Source organism: Balaenoptera musculus, chromosome 18 (genome assembly GCF_009873245.2).
Source record: "Balaenoptera musculus isolate JJ_BM4_2016_0621 chromosome 18, mBalMus1.pri.v3, whole genome shotgun sequence".
NCBI classification, from domain to species: domain Eukaryota; kingdom Metazoa; phylum Chordata; class Mammalia; order Artiodactyla; family Balaenopteridae; genus Balaenoptera; species Balaenoptera musculus.
In genome coordinates this window covers 10,536,754-10,556,120 of record NC_045802.1, presented here as the reverse complement: position 1 = coordinate 10,556,120, position 19,367 = coordinate 10,536,754, and the positions used below count along the sequence as shown (strand labels likewise).

The window sequence follows — 19,367 nt, the reverse complement described above, 5'->3', positions numbered from 1 at the left end:
CAATGAAAACAAAATGACTGTAGCCACTCCTGCTGTGAATGTTGGTGTGGCGGAGATGAGTGGCTATTGGTAGCATTGACAATGTCCATATTCAAAGAAGACAGTCCTACCAAAGCATTTGAGCTGATCAAGATTAAGGAAACACTGCCTTATCAAGGCTTTGTGCTGCTTAAACAGGCACAAACAGTTCTAGAAGAGAAACCTCTGATATAGTAAAGTACTGTATTGTCCGTGTGAACCTAAAGTCACTTGGAATTTGGTTTAGGAAGGGGCTATAGACAATTGTTCAACGTAATACCCTGGGAGCCTTTTGTTGTCTTTTGAGAGACAGCCAAGGTGCAGCACAGAGAGGAGCTTCATGAGATAACCAGGGGATGAAGTGGAAATATTCTCCATGAGAAAGACCTGGTCACAGAGCACAGCTGAAGGCCTTTTAATTATAGGGCTTTCCCTCCAACTTCCAAGCATTTTGGCAAAGTTTACTTAACCCCCCAGCCTTGTGTCTGTGGAAATTCAGGGAGGAGAGGAGAATAGAGGGGTGGGGGGTGCCCAGCAGGTCAACACGGTGTGAAAACGAAAGCACATCCTAGAAGTGGGGCGCTCACAGAGATGGAGGACTCAGCAGCAGTGGAGACTCAAAGCCAGGGTGGCTGGGAGGAAATTAAGACCCCATGAATCCCTGGAGTTCATGGACATGATGCTAGGTTCCCCCAACATATGTTATGGATATAAACCAGTTTGAGTTCAATCTTAAAGGGTACAATAACCCCAGGAAGCTAAGGGACTTAGGTAATATATGAGAAGGTGATATGTAAGCGAAATATCCATTCATGAAAGCCCAAATGAAATGCCATATTACCAACCAAGTAAGTAAAAATTAAGAGAAGATGGAAGAAAACAGGAGAGCAGCACTAAGGAACCGCAGAGCTGGAACAAGAAGAGGGGGCAGGTGGTAGACAGTTGTTTTCAGCCTTCCCTGTCACTGCAACCTCGTGAAGCAATGCCTGTCAATCACTTCCCTCACAAGCCCTGCCCGTGGCTTCCCCCCATTGCTTCTGTATCCCCACACATCAGAAACATCCCCAGAAGGGAGAGATAGTCCTTGCTGTAAAGAAGAGGGCTTGGGAGAAGGAAGGAGTACAGAGATGTAAAAAGACTCATATTGAGGTTGCCCAAATGTATTTTCTTAGTGTTGCGCTGTTTGAAGTAAAGCTCAAAAGGTCTACCCACATTTGTTAAAAGAGAACTTTTGAACTGCTGGGCTTTATAATAATGATATTCCATCCATATTTTTCTCTATATAAAGAGGATATTAAATATGTATTAGACACAGGTGACTCAGAAGTCTTAGCTGTGATTATTCTGTGAAGAGTACAGCTCAGTTTTTCTAATCAAAATGGAATTTTAGCATATCTTTGGAATTCTTGAAATTTACAGTATTGAAAAATTTCCTAAGTGTTTCTCTGTTAATTTGTTATAGAATATACATTAGAGCAGAAATTTCATTTGATTATGTATTTGTTTATAACTTAAAGCAATAGGATGAGGGAGAATAATAGAAACCTAGACTCATGGAGTTAGAAGGGACCACAGAGTTTGCCAAACCTTATGTTTTACAGAAAAGGATATGAAATCAAAGCCCGAGTGCAGAGAATTAGATTTTACTATTCTCGTTCTATTAATATTGGGTTTAACTAAAAGTAACAATCTCTCTAATAGAAGCTGTAAATTCAGGACCTACTCAGTGCTTATACGGTGGTGATTCATAATGATGATGAGGATGGGGATGACTTCATTATTAGCCCAGCTCTTCAACCCTCCTTGAATTCGTACCCTTTACCATGTGACCGTTAATCTTCTCCCAGGAAAAGGGTGGACTGTATTTCCCTGCCCCTTGGCTTTGAGTTTAGCTGAGTGATGGGCTTTGTCCAATAGACTGAAGTGTAAGTGACAGTGTGAGAGCCAGATCTGATCCAGTACCTTAAGAGGCCTGTGGGTTTCTGCTCGCTGTCTTGAGCCACACACATCATAATGAGAAGAACATTTCTTGCCTAAACCACTGGTTCAAGGAGGATGAGAAACACATGGAGCAGAGCCATCCCACCCCAGCCCACAGATGTACAGTAAGAAGCAGAGCTGTCCAGCAGCCTCAGTCTGAAGCAGAACCATCCAGCCAAGCCAAGCCTGGATCAGCCACCTCCCTGCCAACCTACAGATGCGTAAGCAGTAATAAATGACCTTTGTTTTAAGCAACTGAATTTTTAAATACCAAATGGCTTATTTTCACATTATCATATACATTCTAGGCTGAATTTTACCCCAAATCAGTTAAAGTATGCCATGTTGTGCAACTCCCTTGCTCAAAGGAAATGTTCCAGAAGCTCTGGATTGCCTGAAAATAAATTTAAGTTCTTACCCTTGCTATGATTCTTTGCAGATTAGCCTCCCACAGTTTCCGACATGTTGCCTAGCTTCAGCTGGACTACTGTAATTTGTATGTGTGCTTAGAATATGGGCTTTGGAGTTATGAATATGGATTCAAATCTTGGGTCTGCCCATTTATTTGTTATTTGACTTGGGGCAAGTTTCTTTACATTAATCCCTGAGTCTCAGTTTATTTATCTGTATAATGGAGCCAACTATACCTACATCATTCGGTTATTATGGAGAGTCAGTTATGTGGTACATGGAAAGAAGCTGCCATAGTGCTTGGCTTTTGGCAGGCTTGAGGGTAGGGAAGGAATATCTGCTCTCTTTTTCTTTTGTTTCTACTCCTACCTGTTAAGGACAATAGCCAAAATCTCTGCTTTCCATCTAGGAGAACATTTAAGGTAAAACACAGCATCTCTGATGCCCATACACCTCACAAAAGAAAGGACAGTGGTGAATTTTGTTAGAAATTGGCATCCATTGAACTATCTTTTTTGGTGATCATGCTGCTGGTGCCAAAAGCCAGGGAAGATTCCATGTTTCCTTTTTCAGTTTCTGCATTTTGTCAAACATAAACTACCTCTTCACTTGAGGTAACTACTCCACTTTATTTTCTGTCTCCAAATGGATGTTTACAGCAATCTTGAGGTTCTCATTTATCTAGCTGGTTGGGTATGGAGGTTTTGAGTCTGTATTTCAGGCCCAGTGCGATCTCTGTGGGTATTAGTGTCGAGATTCAGAGTAGAGGGTATGAAGCCTGTTTTCAGTCTTGACTCTGAGACATGGTGTCCAATCCAACCTCCCATTCCATCAGCAATCTCCTTTATGTATGTGCTCCATTGGTCGGTACCCAGAGGAGAAGAGGGGTTCCTTTTCCTCTTCTTTGCATCTCTCTACATTCAGCCTGCTCTTCAAAAGCTAGTTCTAATCTTGCTCTGTGATCCCCCCACAGTGAAAGGAAACTCCACTACCTCCAAACTGCAGTAAAGCTGATCTATCTATACAGCTCGTGGGGCTTTTGTATAATTCGCTACTTTCTATGTGTTTACATAAAATTGCCTCTTTCAGTTTATTCAGTCTTTATATTACTCTTCTGTTTATCTCCTTCAAGGCTAACCTGATGCCTTGCTCAGGTAGATGTTCAAAAAGCATTTACCTTATATATAAATGATCTATTCTTATGTATTCATGCCTTCTGTCCCATCCCAAAGCAGGCTATGTTGACAAATTTATGTGACACTTGACTTTGGGGATTTTACACTTTGACCAATAATATTGGTTCGTTGTTTTAACATATATTAGAACTATAATTGCTCATCTATTGCACAACTTCCTATGTCTGCTGCTGCCTTTCCTCCTTGCATACTTCTCTTCTATTTCCCCTTCAAGTCCCCCTCTCCCACCTCCTACCACCACCATACAGGCAATATATATTCAGAACTTAGGCTAAAAATGGTTCTCTGATCTCACCTCTCTTTATCTTCCCTAAACTGCCTGGTTTTTAAAGCAATTTTTTTAAATTGTTGATTTATTTAATTCCTTTGAGCCTATAGATTGACCCTCCGGTTCTATTTACCTTATTTCTTCTACTGCACTTTCCTTAAGTTGAAAATAATTAGGCCTCTGATTTTTGTTTGCTTGTGTACAAAACAACAGAAAAGTTGCCAGCTCCTAACATTTTACAAACAGAATTAATAGAAAAACAGCCACTGCAGGTTGGTAGCCTGGTGAATGTAATGCTAGGTGAATGTTGACTGAGTTGGATTTTGGATCGAATAGGGTTAAAATAGGCAGTGGTTCTTTTTCAAAAAAAAAAAAAAAGACATGGAAATTGGAAGACTAAACTTTAGGGTCTCAGAATTGGAAATGCCCTCTTCCTGACTCTGTCAGGAAGCTCATATTGATACAAGCACCAAAAAATGAAAATCTCTGTCAAATGTGGTACTTGACCTTGTAGACTAGCTTGTGCTTGACCTGAAGTGGTCAGTGGAGCATGGTACTCTAAGTGGAGGACAGAGAGAGCGACTGTTTACCCAAAACCTGAAACAAAGGCTGTGTTTGGAAAATACAGGATAAAAAAATATCGCCATGGTAACAAATTACTTTTATACTCACATAAAGCAAAAATAGATCTCTCTCTCTCTTCCTCTCTGAAAAGCACATATTTTAAAGTACATGGAAGATTAAAGGTGATATGCAGAAACAGCTACATGAATATATTTTCATTTTTCTTCATTTGGTTTATACTAATGTCAGTATAAATCTGAAAGGCAGAAATAATTTTGAACTGGAAGCATCTTAGTTCCAGAGAGCAGGAGCAACTTAGAAGAGAAATGTATAATTCAGTCAAAAACTCTATTTTGACTGTAATATAATGATGGCAGAATTGAACTTATCAAAACAAAATGTTCCTGGCATCAGTCACCAAGGAAAATATCGTTTCTCCATGTATGTTTTTCCTTGTATTTGAAAAGTCCAAAAATGTTTTACTCTTCCCTTTGGCTTACAAAGTAGAATTCTTCAGTTTAACTTACATGAAAGATAAATGATATTTTCAGGAGTCCTTAGATCTTTCTTTAAAATTCCAAGAGATGCTGCTCCATGTGGGAAATGCTGTAGAACACTGGTGTGGGGACCGGAGAGAAAGGAGGAGGATACAATCCAGTTTCTCCAGCAGAGTTCTTGGAAGTAGAGTCCTAATAAGAAACCCCCATCACTACCACTCACCTCCCAGGTCAGAGCTCTCTACTGGCTTACCTGGGCATCATTGACCTGTCCTATGAGACATGAAAGTTAAGTAATAAAAAGTAGATATTTTGGCTTGATAAATTTTCTGTCACCAGTTTTATTTCCCTCGGAAGATTGTTTTCAACACTTAACAATAATCTTTATTTCCTTAGTGAAATCTAAGGAAGATCCCCTATACGGTTCTTTCCAAAGCCAGCAAACTATTTGATGGACCATATGAAACTTCCATTTTATGCAGATCAAAAACAGCCAAATATTAGCAATTTCATAGGGTTTAACCTAGAATATATTTTATCTGTTCTAATGGTCATAGGACTTCCCTCTAAAGCACTAAAACTGTTGATAATTTTCTTCAAATCCATCACAACTTTTTTTTTTTTGCTTTCATAGATAAGAGGTGAAAGGCCTTCATGCTTAGTGATGGGTTGTATTTCTACACGTCTGACTCAATAAGCCCAAACCTGAACTTATCATCACCACCAACAACCCAGCCAGCCTACTTCTCTATTTCAGCAGTTGGCTCTCTCACACACCTAATCAGAAGTCTGGGAGGAATCCTCAATGTCTCTCTCCTTCAGTTCTAAGTATCAATATTTATAGGCACTGAGTTTCATCAATTGAAATCTTTCATCCTCAAACTCAGTGATGCTTACTGATCACTACTGTAGTTCAGGATCTTAACACACCTGCATTTGTGCAATAGTCACATGAATAGTATCCCTATTTGCATCTCCTCATTCAAAGTCAAGTTCCACTGCTGCCAGAGTAGATTTTCCAGTATTACAAATCTAAAATATCCTTCTCCTTGTCAAAAACCTCATAGTTCCCCATTGCCTAGGGATAAACTCAAAATTCCTAAATTGTAGCCACCTTGAACTACCAGGTCCTTTTATGCTTGTTTTCATTTGTTTATCTGGCTGCTGTTCCTTGAATAGCCAACCCTACCCCACCCCACCCCACTGTTGTCCAGCTTGGAAACCCCTAATCAGCATTTAGGGCCAAACTCAGAGGCCAGGGAAAACTCCTTCATTTATTCTATTTAATGTTCTGACATCCAGGAAAAGAATCTCTCTCTTCTGCCTGAGCCCTCTGTCCATACCCAACATACATCATAAGTAGTACGGTTACTTGTATAATTAACTCCACCCTGGTCCACAGATTGTGAGTTTCTTGAGTACACATAGTTTTAGTCAACTTTCTTTTCCAAAAATCCAGCCTAGGTCTTCACCATTACTCATTATTGAAATGCATCAAATGAATCACTGCATATACCTTCCAAACACTCAAATCACTTGGAAATAAGAATTTGGTTTATTTACAAGTTCACTCATTACCTAAGAATGTAGTATCTTTCATTTTTTTTATTTTTGGGGATATTAGTTCTTCCTTTTAATATTGTTTTACATGTGGACTAGACTCCACTCTCAAACACCTGTTGTTATTGTTGTGTTTGGTTTTGGTTTTGGTTCCTTATTCTCAATTCTGAGCAAGAATCCCTTGAAGCCATGTGCACCCAAACTGCCTCTGAAGATCTCATATGCCTACATCCATTTTCATGTTACTGCCATAATCTTTCATTAATCCAGATTTCCTGGGTAATGTAGAAGATGCTATTGATTTGATGCTCCCCTCCACATCGTATTGACCGACCTCTAAGTTCATTTTGTTGGGTTGGACAGTATCTCACCTGCTGACAACCAACTGCCCAGCTCACGCACCCACATCCTTCTGTTTCTCTGCCGGTGGACTTTCCCAGCTCTATAGAAGTTTGAACGCAAACCAGGATCAAAGTGGTTGCAACATGCTATACATTTTATGCCCCCGGGGGCAATTTTCAGACAATGATAGACAGGACTGGGTGGATAAATACCCCAGCTTCCCAATCCATCAGGGGGACAACTCTGAGGCGTATCTACCCCATTCCTCAGGGTTCCCCGGTGGAATAGTGCCTCAGGTGCCCACAGAGGTAACACACTAAGTAACAACTTTTAGTGATGCTCCTTCCTTCTCAATTTCTCTTTCCTTTCTGTTTTCCATTTCCTTTCCTGTGCTTCCTTTGACCACTTCCTAAATAAATGACTCACACCAAGTCCTTGTCTTAGAATTGCTTTGGGGGAAACTAAAATTAAGGTGGGGAATATTTTTGGAACGTAGTGTCCAGGCAGTTCAGAACATCAATAAAACCAGGGCGTGTAATAACAAAGTCACAACATTTTAGAACAAATAGCACCATAAAGATCATGTTGTCTTGCTTACTCTCTCTCGGTCTATTCCCTCTGATCCCCCTGGCTATCCTGCTTTATGCCTGCACAATTTTTTGTTCCCTTATCACTTGGCATAAGTGAAATGGTGAATTTTTCCAAAGTAACTAAATATACAGGCAAAAGAAAAATGCAAACCAAATATAAGACATCATAGAAGCACAAAACTTGACAAAGGTAATTTATGAGTTGACTAGAGGTGCTGTAACAGTATCACACACTGGGTGGCTTAAACAAGAGAAATGTCTCACAGTTCTGGAGGCTGGGAGTCTGAGGTCTAGGTGTTGGCAGAGTTGGTTTCTTCTGAGGGCTATGAGGGAAAATGTGTTCCAGGCCTCTCTGTTTGGCTTGTAGATGGCCCTCTTCTCCCTGTCTCTTTACATTGTCTTTTCTCTATGTGTGCCTGTCTGTATCCCAATTTCCCTTTTTATAAGGACTCCAGTCATATTGAATTAGAGCCCACCTTAGTGACCTCATTTTAAATTGATAACTCTGTAATGACCCTATCTCAAAATTAGGTCACCTTCTGAGGTACTGGGAGTTTGGACTCCTGCATATCTTTTTTGAGGGGACACAATTCAATCATACTGGTTGACAACACAGATCCCTTGTGAAACTGAACTGGGAGGCTGCCTCTACTTTACTTATACAAATACGGACATCCAGAGCCAAGTTCCCTTCTTCATTTCAGCCCAATCCAGTTTACTAAAGGGCTAATCCTACACCTGAGGTAAAGATCAAGCAGTTGGCTGCTGCTGTTAGATTTACAAGGGTTGTAAAGTTTAGTCTTTTTGCAGCAGGTTGAACATTCTTAGAAAATGTTCAAATTCTTATGATTTGAGCATTATTTTTCATGTAAATAATATGTAGTTCTAATTAATGTATACTATGAAATACAATATCCTCCTTTGATAAACATGCTTGCATACCACTGTACAAACTGTACAAGGTTTGAATGGACACCTTTACATATATAGTTTGTTTTTGCACATTTGTAAATGTTTTTTCTGAGATGCTCAGAATTAAAACCATTCGGTTAGAAGTGTATGTCATTCAGAAGGCCCAGATTTCTTTCCAAAAAAGCTGTACCAGTTTTTCTTGTAAGAGCAATGTGTGAGTGAATTGTTCTCCTACATTCTCATTAACAACAGATATTATCAGTTTCTTAGTCTAACTTTTGCAAATTTGATGAAAAATTGATATCTTACCTCTATTTTAATTTTCATTCCTGTAATTAAAGGGAGTAGGATGAGCCTATTTCATTTATTGTCTATTTCTCCCGTCAGCTGCCTGGTTATAACATTTGCTCATTTTATGATAAGTCTTTGGACATTTTCTTATGTATTTGTAAGAACTTATTAGATATATATTTGTGAGTTAATTCTTAGCTTGTTTTTCATTTACACTAAGCTATTTATTGAATATATTTTAATGTGTAGTATGAGTTAGGAATCAATTTTTTCCCCCAAGTGGAGAGATAATTGTCCCCAAACTATCTTTTGTTTACTGATTTGATCAAAAACATATAATTTTAATGTCAAAATTCTCTATCTTTTCAATTGATTTTCTCTTCCTACACAAATCAAACTACTTATATCAATTATTAATGCTTTAAAATGTTCTTGCTATCTGGTAGAAAAAATTCTTACTATTTGTCCTTGTCTGTTTAGAACCAGCTTATCAAATTCCATTTGTGTTTTGACTAGAATTGCTTTCTATGTATAGATTAACTTGTTCAAAAGAATTCTTTCCCCCATTGAATTTTCTTCTCAAAATCCAACTAACCATAAAGTGTTGATTTATTTCTGTATTCTGTTATCATACTGTCCTGGTAACTGTAGCTTTATAATAGTTTGAAATCTGATAGCATAAGACTTCCAACTTTGTACTTCTTTTTCAGGAATGCTTTAATTCTTCTAGGTAATTTGCATTTCCATGTAAATTTTAGAACCAGCTTTTTGATTGTTTCAAAAAGCCTTATTAGGATTTTGATTTAGAGTGCACTTAATCTATCAATCAGTATGGAGAGAATTGATATCTCAATAATATTGAGTCTTCCAATCCACAAATGTGTTTCCATTAATTTCAGTCTCCTTGAATCACTCCCAGTAATGTTTTGTAATTTTCAGTGTAGAAATCTTGCAGTTGTTAAGTTTATTGATGTTTTTCCCCTAACAACCCTAAATATTTTTATACTACTATACATGATGCTATTAAATTTTAGTCCCATTTTTTTTTTTTTTGACGTTTATAGAAATCCAATTGATTTTTTTATATGATGGACCTTGTAAATCCTGTGATCTTGCGGAGTCACTTACTAGCCTTAATATCTCTTTTGCAAGTCCCTTAGGATTTTCTAGGAATATGACTATGTGATCTGTGAATAAAGACATGCAAATGTGTGTTTTACACACATATATATAGATATACTTTATTTATTTGTTTGTTTATACTTTATTTGTTTATTTATTTCCTTACTTCATTAGCAGTGATTTGATGACCTCCAGGGCAATGCTGAATAGAAATGGTGAGAATGGAACCCTTGTCTTGTTCCTGATTTTAGGATAAAATTGTTAAATGTTTCACCTTTATATATAATATTAGCTGTAGGATTTTTGTATGCATACTTTATGAGACTGAGGACCTTTCCTTCTATTCTTAATTTTCAGAGAGTTTTTTTTTTCTATCATAAATGGGTGTTAAATGTTTTCATGTTTTTTCCTATATCTTTCAAGACAATAATATAATTTTCTCTTTATGTGTTTTTCAGTGATTGGCTCTTGAATACTAAACAAATATTGCATTCTTGGATAAACTCCATCTAATGTGCTATATTTTGAGCTTTAAAAAGTATTTTACATGTTATATTTATTATTAAATATTTAAATATAATATAAATTTTAATATTTAATATTTAAAATACTTTAAGTATAATTTTATTTATTAAATGGTGTATTATAATTAAATTATTATCTTTAAAATGTATTAAATATATTGCTTATTTTTATTTAAAACATATTTTATATATATTTATACTTTCCTGGATGTGATTTGCATTTATTGTTAAGTATTTTACATCTATATCCATGAGACATACTGGTCTGTAATTTTCTTTTTTTGAAATGTCCTTGGTGGCCTCATAAGATAAGTAAAAAAAAATATTCCTACCTCTTCCATTATCTGGTACAGTTTTCATAAGATTGGTATTATTTCTCCCTTGAATGTTCCTTAGAATTTATCAGTAAAGCACTCTGTTGAAGATGATTTTTAATTATAAATTCAATCCCTTCAATAGATATGACGGTATTCAGATTTTGTTTTTGTGTGTCCATTTTGTGTGAGTTGGTAAATTGTGTTTTCCAGTTTCATCTCAGTTGTTTAAATGTATTGCCATAAAATAGTTCATAATATTTCCTTGTTATCATTTCAATGTCTGTAGGATCTCTGGTGAAGTCCACTCTTTCACTCCTGATGTTGGTAATTTGTGTCTTCTCTCTTTTTCCTCTTAATTTTGCTAGGTGTTTATCATTGTTATTAATATTTATGAAAATCCTACTTTGGCTTTGTGATTTTCACGATTATTTGTTTGTTTTTTTCTACTTTAAATATATTAAATTTGGACCATTTCAATTATCTCCAGTTAGCATCCTAACTGTCACCCTACATCCACTTGACTCTCCCTTCTATTATCAACACAGAAGTCCTGGCGACTTTCATAACACAAAAGCCCTATCATTTTCCTCCCATTCTCTTTCCTTCTCTGCCATACCTTCTCCAGCTCCCTCTAGCTCTCCAACTTCTCTCTAATCACAATGGCTTCCTTTCTGTTCCTCAAACACTTCAGTTATGCTACCATTTCAGGGTCAAGTTTTTATTCAAAAATAACCTCCTTGAACAAATTAGGAGAGGAAGGTTACTTCCTTAATCAGAAAAGATATCTGCTCAAAACTTTCAGCAAATATCATACATAATGGTAAAATATTAAATGCTATTCATTTCAGATTGGGTTTGAGATGAAGATGTCTGCTAACACTGCTTTAATTCAATATTTTACTAGAAGTCCTAATAATAGCAGTAAGGTAAGAAAAATTATAAAATTTCTAAAGATCGAAAGGGAGGAGATAAAACTGTTAACTATTACATATATGCATATGTAATTTGTGAGATAAACTCGCAAATTACACATGCGTATAGAAAATCCAACAGATAAAATATTAGAATTAAAAACTGAATGTACCAAGGGCACTATATCAATACACATAATTATTTACATTTCTATAAATCATCAGAAACAAATTTGAATCTTAATATAATAGCAAAACTAATACAAGAATAATCTTAATGATTGCAAAATCTCTACACTAAAAATCATAAAACATTGAGATAAATTAAAGAATATCAAAGCAGAGGTATATACTATGCTCATGGATTGAAAGAGTCAGGATTGTAGAGATGTCCCCAAGTTAACTAACAGATTCATTGCAACACTAATAAAAATCCCATGAGGATTTTAGAATGGAAATTTCAAGATTATCCTAAAATTTACATGAAAATGTAAAGAATGGTCAAGATAATTATAAAGACCTATGTTGAAGCACTTTCATTACCAGATATCAAGCCTTATTATAAAGCTGTGGTTATTAACAGAGCATAGTAACTGTGCAAAGACAGACAATTAGAACAACAAGCCAGAAGATAGTGCCCAGGAATAGACCCACATATTCAGGCATTTGATTTATTGCAAGGATGTCTCTGCAGATTTGTAAGGAAAGAATGCTTTTTCCAATAAATGGTATTATATAACCATAAAGAATATATATATATATATATATATATACACAATTATATATAATATATATGATATATAAAATGTATCTTAACTCCTACTTTACACCATCTCCCAAAATCAGTTCTTGGTGGATTTAAGTCTAATTATGAAAGATAAAACAATAAGGCTGACGCAAGATTACATAAGAGAATATCTCCATGAGCATGGAATATATGAAGATTTCTTAAACAAGACAAAAAACAGAAACCATTAAGGCAAAAATTGCCTTTAAGGCATTAAAATAAGGATGACTTTCATCAAAAGATACTATCGAAGACTGAAGAAATAGTCATATCCACAATATATAAAGATCTCCTAATAATCAACAAAAAATGGCAAAAGACTTGAACAAACATTTCATAAAAGAGAATATCCAATAGACTAACAATTAAAAACTTGATCAACCTCCTCAGTCATCAGAGAAATACAAATTAAAATCACAATGAAATACCTGTATACAACCATCAACATGACGGAAAAAGATGAAAAATATCAAATGTTGATTAGAATGAAAAGCAACTGGAACTCTTATGGACTACTGATGGGAGTGCAATTTGGTACCACTAGTTTGAAAACTGTTTATTCCACTACAACTGAATGTAGGCATAGCCAATGACCTGGTAGTTCTGATCCTAGGTATTTAACCAACAGTACTACATAGATGTATACACAGAATTTTGCATACAAGAAGTTTCATTGCAGTGCTATTCATGGTGGTCAAACACCAGAAACGACCCAAATGTTCATCAACAGTAGAATAGACAAATAAATTGTGATGTAGTCATACAATGAAAATGAACAAACTTCTACATGCAACATCTTAAGTGCACCTCACAAACATAATGTTGAGCAAAAGAAACCAGATATAAGAGTATAGATTATATATTCCTAGTTACATTGTTCAAATACAGGAAAACTTATTAATGGTATAGAAATCAGGATCATAGTTATTTTTAAGAAAAGGGACGTAGTGATAACTGGGCAAGAAGAAGATGCTTAAATATAGTTATTTCTTGATCTAGAATACTGGTAATGTCTTATTTCTTTATCTTCATTTAAAGATGTTTTCATTTTATGAAAATTAATGGAGCTTATGATTCATGTGATTTCCTGTATGAATATTGTATTTCAATAAAAATGTCAATGTTTTAAAAGTTGACTTCTCCATGAGACTTTTCCTAACCACCCCATTGAAAGTTACATCCTCCCCTAGATGGCGGAGTAGAAGGACGTGCTCTCACTCCCTCTTGCGAGAGCACCAGAATCACAACTGGCTGCTGGACAATCATTGACAGGAAGACCCTGGACTTCACCAAGGAGGATACCCCACATCCAAGGACAGAGGAGAAGCCACAGTGAGACGGTAGGAGGGGCGCAATCAGAGTAAAATCAAATCCCATAACTGCTGGGTGGGTGGCTCAAAGACTGGCGAACACTTATACCACAGAAGTCCACCCACTGGAGTGAAGGTTCTGAGCCCCACGTCAGGCTTCCCAACCTGGGGGTCCGGCTACGGGAGGAGGAATTCCTAGAGAATCAGACTTTGAAGCCTAGTGGGAATTGATTGCAGGACTTTGACAGGACTGGGGGAAACAGAGACCCCACTCTTGGAGGGCACACACAAAGTAATGTGTGCATCGGGACCCAGGGGAAGGAGCAGTGACCCTGGGGGAGACTGAACCAGACCTACCTGCTGGTGTTGGGGGGTCCCCTGCAGAGGCGAATGGTGGCTCTGTTTCACCGTGGGGATAAGGACACTGGCAGCAGAGGTTCTGGGAAGTTCTCCTTGGCGTGAGCCCTCCCAGAGTCTGCCATTAACCCCACCAAAGAGCACGGGTAGGCTCCAGTGTTGGGTTGCCTCAGGCAAAACAACCAACAGGGAGGGAACCCAGCCCCACCCATCAACAGTCAAGTGGATTAAGGTTTTACTGAGCTCTGACCGCCACAGCAACAGGGAGGGAACCCAGCCCCACCCATCAACAGTCAAGTGGATTAAGGTTTTACTGAGCTCTGACCGCCACAGCAACAGTCAGCTCTACCCACCATCAGAGCCTCCCATCAAGCCTCTTAGATAGCCTCAACCACCAGAGGGCAGGCAACAGAAGCAAGAAAAACTATAATCCTGCAGCCTGTGGACCAAAAACCACAGTTACAGAAAGATAGAGAAGATGAAAAGGCAGAGGGCTATGTACCAGATGAAGGAACAAGAAAAAACCCCAGAAAAACAACTAAATGAAGTGGAGATAGGCAACCTTCCAGAAAAAGAATTCAGAATAATGATAGTGAAGATGATCCAGGACCTCGGAATAAGAATGGAGGCAAAGATTGAGAAGATGCAAGAAATGATTAACAAAGACCTAGAAGAATTAAAGAACAAACAAACAGAGATGACCAATACAATAACTGAAATGAAAACTACACTAGAAGGAATCAATAGCAGAATAACTGAGGCAGAAGAACGGATAAGTGACCTGGAAGACAGAATGGTGGAATTCACTGCTGCGGAACAGACTAAAGAAAAAAGAATGAAAAGAAATGAAGACAGCCTAAGAGACCTCTGGGACAACATTAAACGCAACAACATTCGCATTATAGGGGTCCCAGAAGGAGAAGAGAGAGAGAAAGGACCAGAGAAAATATTTGAAGAGATTATAGTCGAAAACTTCCCTAACATGGGAAAGGAAATAGCCACCCAAGTCCAGGAAGCGCAGAGAGTCCCATACAGAATAAACCCAAGGAGAAACACGTCGAGACACATAGTAATCAAAGTGGCAAAAATTAAAGACAAAGAAAAATTATTGAAAGCAGCAAGGGAAAAACGACAAATAACATACAAGGGAACTCCCATAAGGTTAACAGCTGATTTCTCAGCAGAAACTCTACAAGCCAGAAGGGAGTGGCATGATATACTGAAAGTGATGAAAGGGAAGAACCTACAACCAAGATTACTGTACCCGGCAAGGATCTCATTTAGATTTGATGGAGAAATCAAAAGCTTCGCAGACAAGCAAAAGCTAAGAGAATTCAGCACCACCAAACCAGCTCTACAACAAATGCTAAAGGAACTTCTCTAAGTGGGAAACACAAGAGAAGAAAAGGACCTACAAAAACAAACCCAAAACAATTAAGAAAATGGTCATAGGAACATACATATCGATAATTACCTTAAACGTGAATGGATTAAATGCCCCAACCAAAAGACATAGACTGGCTGAATGGATACAAAAACAAGACCCATATATATGCTGTTTACAAGAGACCCACTTTAGACCTACGGACACATACAGACTGAAAGTGAGGGGATGGAAAAAGATATTCCATGCAAATGGAAATCAAAAGAAAGCTGGAGTAGCTATACTCATATCAGATAAAATAGACTTTAAAATAAAGAATGTTACAAGAGACAAGGAAGGACACTACATAATGATCCAGGGATCAATCCAAGAAGAAGATATAACAATTATAAATATTTATGCACCCAACATAGGAGCACCTCAATACATAAGGCAACTGCTAACAGCTATAAAAGAGGAAATCGACAGTAACACAATAATAGTGGGGGACTTTAACACCTCACTTACACCAATGGACAGATCATCCAAAATGAAAATAAATAAGGAAACAGAAGCTTTAAATGACACAATAGACCAGATAGATTTAATTGATATATATAGGACATTCCATCCAAAAACAGCAGATTACACGTTCTTCTCAAGTGCGCACAGAACATTCTCCAGGATAGATCACATCTTGGGTCACAAATCAAGCCTCAGTAAATTTAAGAAAATTGAAATCATATCAAGCATCTTTTCTGACCACAACTCTATGAGATTAGAAATGAATTACAGGGAAAAAAACATAAAAAGGACAAACACATGGAGGCTAAACAATACGTTACTAAATAACCAAGAGATCACTGAAGAAATCAAAGAGGAAATAAAAAAATACCTAGAGACAAATGACAATGAAAACACGACGACCCAAAACCTGTGGGATGCAGCAAAAGCGGTTCTAAGAGGGAAGTTTATAGCTATACAAGCCTACCTCAAGAAACAAGAAAAATCTCAAGTAAACAATCTAACCTTACACCTAAAGAAACTAGAGAAAGAAGAACAAACAAAACCCAAAGTTAGCAGAAGGAAAGAAATCATAAAGATCAGAGCAGAAATAAATGAAATAGAAACAAAGAAAACAATAGCAAAGATCAATAAAACTAAAAGTTGGTTCTTTGAGAAGACAAACAAAATTGATAAGCCATTAGCCAGACTCATCAAGAAAAAGAGGGAGAGGACTCAAATCAATAAAATCAGAAATGAAAAAGGAGAAGTTACAACAGACACCGCAGAAATACAAAGCATCCTAAGAGACTACTACAAGCAACTTTATGCCAATAAAATGGACAACCTGGAAGAAATGGACAAATTCTTAGAAAGGTATAACCTTCCCAGACTGAATCAGGAAGAAACAGAAAATATGAACAGACCAATCACAAGTAATGAAATTGAAACTGTGATTAAAAATCTTCCAACAAACAAAAGTCCAGGACCAGATGGCTTCACAGGTGAATTCTATCAAACATTTAGAGAAGAGCTAACACCCATCCTTCTCAAACTCTTCCAAAAAATTGCAGAGGAAGGAACACTCCCAAACTCATTCTATGAGGCCACCATCACCCTGATACCAAAACCAGACAAAGACACTACAAAAAAAGAAAATTACAGACCAATATCACTGATGAATATAGATGCAAAAATCCTCAACAAAATACTAGCAAACAGAATCCAGCAACACATTAAAAGGATCATACACCACGATCAAGTGGGATTTATCCCAGGGATGCAAGGATTCTTCAATATACGCAAATCAATCAATGTGATACACCATATTAACAAATTGAAGAATAAAAACCATATGATCATCTCAATAGATGCAGAAAAAGCTTTTGACAAAATTCAACACCCATTTATGATAAAAACTCTCCAGAAAGTGGGCATAGAGGGAACCTACCTCAACATAATAAAGGCCATATATGACAAACCCACAGCAAACATCATTCTCAATGGTGAAAAACTGAAAGCATTTCCTCTAAGATCAGGAACGAGACAAGGATGTCCACTCTCACCACTATTATTCAACATAGTTCTGGAAGTCCTAGCCACGGCAATCAGGGAAGAAAAAGAAATAAAAGGAATACAAATTGGAAAAGAAGAAGTAAAACTGTCACTGTTTGCGGATGACATGATACTATACATAGAGAATCCTAAAACTGCCACCAGAAAACTGCTAGAGCTAATTAATGAATATGGTAAAGTTGCAGGATACAAAATTAATGCACAGAAATCTCTTGCATTCCTATACACTAATGATGAAAAATCTGAAAGAGAAATTATGGAAACACTCCCATTTACCATTGCAACAAAAAGAATAAAATACCTAGGAATAAACCTACCTAGGGAGACAAAAGACCTGTATGCAGAAAACTATAAGACACTGATGAAAGAAATTAAAGATGATACCAACAGATGGAGAGATATACCATGTTCTTGGATTGGAAGAATCAACATTGTGAAAATGAGTATACTACCCAAAGCAATCTACAGATTCAATGCAATCCCTATCAAATTACCAATGGCATTTTTTACGGAGCTAGAACAAATCATCTTAAAATTTGTATGGAGACACAAAAGACCCCGAATAGCCAAAGCAGTCTTGAGGGAAAAAAACGGAGCTGGAGGAATCAGACTCCCTGACTTCAGACTATACTACAAAGCTACAGTAATCAAGACAATATGGTACTGGCACAAAAACAGAAACATAGATCAATGGAACAAGATAGAAAGCCCAGAGATTAAACCACGCACCTATGGTCAACTAATCTATGACAAAGGAGGCAAAGATATACAATGGAGAAAAGACAGTCTCTTCAATAAGTGGTGCTGGGAAAACTGGACAGCTACATGTAAAAGAATGAAATTAGAATACTCCCTAACACCATACACAAAAATAAACTCAAAATGGATTAGAGACCTAAATATAAGACTGGACACTATAAAACTCTTAGAGGAAAACATAGGAAGAACACTCTTTGACATAAATCACAGCAAGATCTTTTTTGATCCACCTCCTAGAGTAATGGAAATAAAAACAAAAATAAACAAGTGGGACCTAATGAAACTTCAAAGCTTTTGCACAGCAAAGGAAACCATAAACAAGACGAAAAGACAACCCTCAGAATGGGAGAAAATATTTGCAAATGAGTCAACGGACAAAGGATTAATCTCCAAAATATATAAACAGCTCATTCAGCTCAATATCAAAGAAACAAACACCCCAATCCAAAAATGGGCAGAAGACCTAAATAGACATTTCTCCAAAGAAGACATACAGACGGCCATGAAGCACATGAAAAGATGCTCAACATCACTAATTATTAGAGAAATGCAAATCAAAACTACAATGAGGTATCACGTCACTCCTGTTAGAATGGGCATCATCAGAAAATCTACAAACAACAAATGCTGGAGAGGGTGTGGAGAAAAGGGAACCCTCTTGCACTGTTGGTGGGAATGTAAATTGATACAGCCACTATGGAGAACAATATGGAGTTTCCTTAAAAAACTAAAAATAGAATTACCATATGACCCAGCAATCCCACTACTGGGCATATACCCAGAGAAAACCGTAATTCAAAAAGACACATGCACCCGAATGTTCATTGCAGCACTATTTACAATAGCCAGGTCATGGAAGCAACCTAAATGCCCATCGACAGACGAATGGATAAAGAAGTTGTGGTACATATATACAATGGAATATTACTCAGCCATAAAAAGGAACGAAACTGAGTCATTTGTTGAGACGTGGATGGATCTAGAGACTGTCATACAGAGTGAAGTAAGTCAGAAAGAGAAAAACAAATATCGTATATTAATGCATGTATGTGGAACCTAGAAAAATGGTACAGATGAGCCAGTTTGCAGGGCAGAAGTTGAGACACAGATGTAGAGAATGGACATATGGACACCAAGGGGGGAAAACTGCGGTGAGGTTGGGATGGTGGTGTGCTGAATTGGGCGATTGGGATTGACATGTATACACTG

General features: G+C 37.2%; 1 protein-coding gene across 2 annotated transcripts in view; it reads right to left on the bottom strand.

The window, feature by feature from the left end:
- The window catches only part of RFC3 (replication factor C subunit 3), a 367,610-nt gene that overhangs the window by 196,070 nt on the left and 152,173 nt on the right, over positions 1-19,367 (bottom strand). The window lies entirely within an intron of this gene.